The sequence below is a fragment of the Curcuma longa genome, unplaced genomic scaffold, assembly GCF_044706935.1.
Source record: "Curcuma longa cultivar G26 ecotype Majalengka, Jawa Barat unplaced genomic scaffold, ITB_CL_G26_1.1 contig_23994, whole genome shotgun sequence".
NCBI classification, from domain to species: domain Eukaryota; kingdom Viridiplantae; phylum Streptophyta; class Magnoliopsida; order Zingiberales; family Zingiberaceae; genus Curcuma; species Curcuma longa.
In genome coordinates, this window is record NW_027432309.1 from 1 (window position 1) to 6334 (window position 6334).

General features: G+C 37.1%; 1 pseudogene; it reads right to left on the reverse strand.

Annotated features, from left to right (window-relative positions):
• Window positions 1-2260: 2260 nt before the first annotated feature.
• Window positions 2261-5923, reverse strand: LOC141818264 (wall-associated receptor kinase 1-like; annotated as a pseudogene).
• Between the last annotated feature and the right edge of the window lie 411 nt (window positions 5924-6334).

Below are 6334 nucleotides of genomic sequence, written 5' to 3' on the forward strand. Positions count from 1 at the left end.
TATAGTATTAGATTGATTATCTATGCTGTAAAAAAAATAATAACAAATGGCACATGTACCAACTGTGACGCCAAGATTATTTTAAGCATTCGCTACGGCGGTAGCACTAGCAGCCAAATAGGAACTGATCGGTGGATTTGACTGCTGGCTTCCCGTAAAAATCAGGACAGTATACTTTTTATTCACAATTTTCTTTTAAAAATGTAATAGTTTTCTCTTTTTTAAAAAAAAAAACTCTTTTATATTTTACATATCACAAAGTAACTTTAAAGTAATACTATTTTAATTAAAACTCGCTGTCTCAAACAACTTTGATCAAAGTTGATAAAAATATATCTCCAATATAAAACTATTTGGGTGAAAATAATTTTAAAGTTGGAATTGCTTTCCTTAAAGTTGCTTTAAATAAAGCAACTCCAAAGTGATATACATTTGATCAAAATAATTCTAAAGTGGAGTAAAGATGAGTATTTTGTAGAAAATCAAAGATATGAGATGTTATTTTAATATTTTTTAAAGTGAGATGCCTTTTTAATGACGATAATAAATAAAGGTACATTCATTTTTATTTTTCAGTCAATATGATTTTACACCTGAATACAAATACAATGTAGAAGATATATATATATTAGAGAATTTTATGGCATGTTTATTTTTTTAAAAAAAAATTACTGATATATTTGTTGGAAATATGAATGGATAAAAGAAGTGGATGGAGAGATAAGTCTACGTTAAATTTCTATATAATTTAAATTAAATATATTTCTTATATCTCCGATAATATCTTCAATAATATTCTTGAAATGTCATTACTGATATAGTTTTGCAAACCAACCAATATTGCTTATGTCCAAAATATGCATTTTGAACATGTAAATATTTGAATAAATGATTAGCATTGACTGAGATAGATGATGTGGTATTAGATTTTTAGAATATCTTCAATGGATTTCAGGGGCATTTAATTCAAGTTATAATATGATTATCAGACGATCATATTATTTGTTTGAATAAATGAGAAATAAACTATAAGTTAATGTTATTTAGTTTAATCTTATATAATATAATAAAAATTTATTTGTTTGAAGATTTTATTCTATAATTTAGTTTAGATTTTAAAGTTTTAGGTTTAAGGAATAAAATATATATTCCTGACCTAGGAAGAGGAATGGGTGTTTCAGCATCCTTGTCCCTTGCTCTCTCAACTGTGAAAGAACGAGAAAAAGAAAAGAAGAAGAAGAGAGTAAGGCTGGTCTTCTCTCCACTCTCACCCTTGCGTCGCTGCTGATTTCACATTGGAGGGTGATTCGCCCGAACTCCATCTCAGATGCATCGCAATTCCTGTGCCGGCTCCCAAGGGGTACCATCGTTAGTGAAATAGTGGGAGAAACCCTAAGCGAGGATCACCGGACACCTTAGAGATGCTTTCTTGGGGATTTATGACCTCAAGGCTTCTACTTGAGAGAAAACCATGAGATGCAGGTTTTGTTGCTTCTTAGTGTTATTTTTTCCCAGCATGTTTATTTCACTGCTAAAACTAGTTATAATTTGCTTCTTGAAAATTAGTCTCGATATGTCACAATTGGACGTATGCCAAGTACTCGGTTTTATCAATTTCTGGTTAGTGTAAATTTTGATGATATGGAGGGAAAGAAAAAACACTGTTAGATGAGTGATAAAAGAAGAGAGTAGAAAGTAACAAATGGTAGCGTGAAATGGTTTCTTGCTTGTCTACATTGCATTCTATCTTTCTATCTCTGAATACAGAGATAAAAGGTAATGTGGATGGCAGCCAAAAAAAGTCAAAATGGCTGCAATAAGCACAAGACAACTTCTACTATGCCATGGCTGCCATAGATGTAACTTCCACCAGGGACACACAAATTATATTATGGGCATTTGATAAACATAAATTTTACTATGTCCAAACAATGGAACTTTAGTAGGTGGCTGGCTTGTTCAATAAGTAGTTTTACCTGAAATGTATACACCACAGTTTAAGTTGCTTCCATATCATCTCCTATTCATGTTAACTCCAGAATTTTTATGTCACTATTCACCATCATCAGTAAAAAAAAACATAAGTTTTCATATAAATATGAACATGCCTTCCATCAAAATATACATTGATAATGCCTAGTCATAAAAGGAGATCTTTTTATATATATAAAAAGTAGCATTCATGAAGTTAATACCTATTATTACATTAAGCAAACACAAACTTTGACATAATAAATTGTAGCATACACACTCCAACTTTAGTTTATGATGCATCCTACTTGCTCCAACGACACAGAAATTGTTCTGGAAGAAATTCACATGTCACTGTAAGCATGCTTGCACAACAGATTAACTATAATGATAGTCTACAGAGCATTCCAGCTGGTTTAGAGTTTAGACAACAAGCAGTAGAGACATGATGCTTAGAGAAAGCAAACTCATCGAGGTGAGTATAGTTGTTGGTACATCATCTCTTTCTCTGAGCTGTAACTAGTAGAAGTACCTTGATTTCTTTGGTCCACCAATTCTGCTGAAGGATCAAATGGATCACTCAGGTTAGTCTCAGTTGTTTCATTGTCTTCTGCAAAAGAAGGTAGCCTCTTTTTTGTCATTCTGATACTTGTCAGCCTTTGCAATCTGTACTCAACTTCTTTCATAGTAGGTCTCTCCGCTCCCTTCAACCTCAAGCACATTTCTATCATCTGCATTATTTCCAAAAGCTCTTCTTTGTTTGCTTCTTTCAAAACACGATCCTCCACAAGATCAAGACCATGGTTTTCTCTCATTGCTTGAAGAAACTGATTGGATAGGTTCACCTCATTGCCATGCTCATTTGAGTAAATAGGAGCTTTCCCTGTCAACAGTTCTAGGAGAATGACTCCAAAACTATAGACATCGCTCTTGTCTGTCAACTCACATGTTTGACAATACTCAGGATCCAAGTATCCGAAGGTGCCTTGTACAGCAGTGAACACATAATTTTGATCAAGTGGAATAAATCTTGAAGCTCCAAAATCAGATACTTTTGCAACCAAATTATCGTCTAAAAGAATATTTGACGATTTAACATCTCTATGAAAAATAGGCATAGAAACATCCGAGTGTAAGTAGGCAAGTGAGCATGCAACTTCTGTAGCAATCCTCAAGCGATCATCCCACGATAATTTAGATTGTCCATTGGGAACATGGAGATGATGTAATAGGGTGCCATTTGAAATAAATTCATAGATCAGTAAGGGGATTTCAGTCTCCAGGCAACATCCAAAAAGCTTCACTATGTGCCTATGATTAATTTGAGAAAGAATTGCTACCTCATTAATGAATTGATATATCTCACTTTTATTCAGATTTGTGGATCTACGGCACAATTCGTCGATCTGTTAAAATTCCTTGTAAACTACTCCATGCCCTCCACGACCAATATCCAAGTTTCATCAAAATTGTTTGTTGCTTTTTCTATCTCTTCCAGTGGAAAGTATTCAGTTCTCTCATCATGTTGCTTGTAGATCAGCTGTTGCAGCAATAAACCATGATTCTGCTGAAAGTTCTTCTCTCTTATTTGCTTTCTGTATTTTCTTCATTTCTTACTTAGGATGACAAACATTACACACAAGAGTACATTGCCAGCGGCGATGATTAGAGCTGCACCATTTACAAGAAAATTAAATTTCACAAGTCTCATATATTTGGTGATACCTATTATGAACTACATGTTATATACAACACAGTCTACCTTTGTATCTTCTAATAGTGTTGTGCTAACTTTTAGTAGTTTGTTTTCATTTTTCTTTTTTATGTTACAATTGATTGATCATCACATGGTTTATATATGTTTAACCAAACCTAACATTTCATTCTCAAGTTTCAAGGAAGAAACAATTAATACCCATGTTTATATGTGAAGCTACTGGTTGATTATTCTATGTACTATTTTTTCTTATGATGTTCTGGCTATTTCTTTCTTTCTTTTTTTTGTTCGGTTATTTCTTTTTTGATAATTCAGGTATCCAGATTCTTATAGACCAAAACAATCCTTGAGGTGGACGATTTTCTCCTTGTTCACCTACTCGATAAATTCAAAAGCGCTCACAGCTTTACCTAACAGCCGACTTCCACAGTCGAAAATTTACTATAAACTTTGCCCCTATGAATCCACCAAACAGCTTACTACTGTACCATGTGTGCCCGGCCGGGCTGATTCTGATTATTTCTGATTTAGATGAAATGTTGTTTCTTGTTTCTTGGTTTATAGTTTTTTGAATATTATAAAGAAACACCCTTATTTATATAAAGTCAAGAGTTATCTTTTAGATGAAACAAAAAAAAAAAAACTTTTAGCTAGGGAGAGTTTTCAGGTACATACCTTTGCATCCATTCACTATGTATGGATTTCCCGTATAACCTTTCCCACACCCGCACAGGTATCCCAATTGATCTCCCTTGCTGCCGTTTATGTACGGTATTCCTTTATAACCGTACCCAGGCCGGCAATTGTAGTATAAGGCTCCCAACTGTCCCAACTGATTACAATCAGGAGAGAATCCCAACTGATGTCCTTTGCTGCCGTTTATGTTGCGGCATGTGACGTGCTCGCTGACGCATGCGAAGAGCGACTTGTTCATCTGCGACTTGTTCATTCTAGCATTCTCGCAGGAATGAGAGGGGATCAACCAACTGTATACGTAACGTCCTTCAGTGAGAGTGAGGTCTTCTGAAGAATTTCTCACTTCCGTGAGATACAGTTCTCCGCTTTCCACGTCTACCTTGCTCACATTTTTGTCCCGATACTGGAGAACGGAAGGAGTCGTAGTTCGGTTGCAAGATAGTGCAAACGATGAGGCTCTGTAGCAATCCGATTCATCATCAAGTCCAAAAGGAAATGGTATATCGACACTTCCGCATTTTGTACAATTGCTGGCTGGATATATATTGGCAGTTGTAACGTCTGTGGACATTATATTAATCGATCGTGATAATCAATGCAATAATATAGGTGAATTAATTATGAAGGGAATATATGAAGTTGTTAAAACATTAATTACCTTTGCAGCCATCAGTTACGTAGGGATTGCCTTCATATTCACCTGAACAACGACAATAATATCCGACGGTGCCATCCCCCGTGTCACCCGGAAGGGCATCGAGGCACTCACTGTTGCTGCTTATGCAAGCATACGTCCCCATGTCGTTCATTGCCTCTGCACATGAAGAGTGATCGTCTATGTACCAAGACAGTCTAGGCCCCAAAGAACTCGTTCTCATGTGAGCGCTGACTGCAGTGGCATTAGTCAATTGCAACTGAGTATATATATGGTCGAGTCGAGTTAACGAACTCCTAAGGAGACACGGTCTGGAATATCAATACGGCAATGTTCATGCCGGTATACGAAGGGCGACAAATCTGGGGCGACGTCCAAGCAAATGGTAGAGCAATTATCTATGATGGCATTATTGTTGGTGAGATCGACTAGACTGGCATTGACGTTGCAACCAGAAACAAACAGAAAGTTGTCTGTCTCCCAAAAGTTGAAGTTGTGGTACTTTTGCAGATCGATCAGTGGGGCGGTGATGGAACTGTGGTTGACGCCCATTCTGATAACTGGCAATTTGAAGTACACATACCCTGAAGATAAATCAATACTAGTGACCTCGAGTGTGCCATTGCCTTTGAAGAGCCGGGCTGGCACACTGCTATTGTATTGCTGGCGGCAGGTAAGGTTGAAGCCGGGAAGGTAGCAGCCATGGCCGATGCCGAAAGGGTATTGGATGCTGATATTTCCGCAGCTTGTCGGACAGTTGGATGGGAGTGTAAAAGTTCGACTTTTAATTGACGTCGTTTTGGTCTGTTGTGCTCCGCACCAAGGAGATCCCCCCAAGTAGTACCGAGAGCAAGTAGTAGCAGTAACACTTTCCCCCACTCCATCCCTGGGCATAGCATGTTTCATTGATCGATCACTCAACTGTTCAATACCTGTCTGATTGAGCTACTTCATATAGAACGAAAATAGGAGACTCACCTTGGCTTGGTTGAGCTTTGAAGAGAAGTACGCACGACATCGGTCTATCGCGAGGCTGTTATTCGATATAGAAGATGGTGAACTTAGAAGACGATGACGAGGTCTTCATTAACAGAGTCTAGTGGACTTAGAAGGCGGTGACGGGGTCTTCTCAGTCGATTTAAAAGCAGGCTCAGGTTCATGCTTTGCTGATAAAGGTGCGCCAAAAAGAAAGTAAGAAGGAAAGGAGACAGAATGCAAATGAAAAGGAAGAAATGCCATGACTGTACGTCATCGAGATCCTCGGTCCGTCAATTCTTGGTTGCATGAAAAAGCTG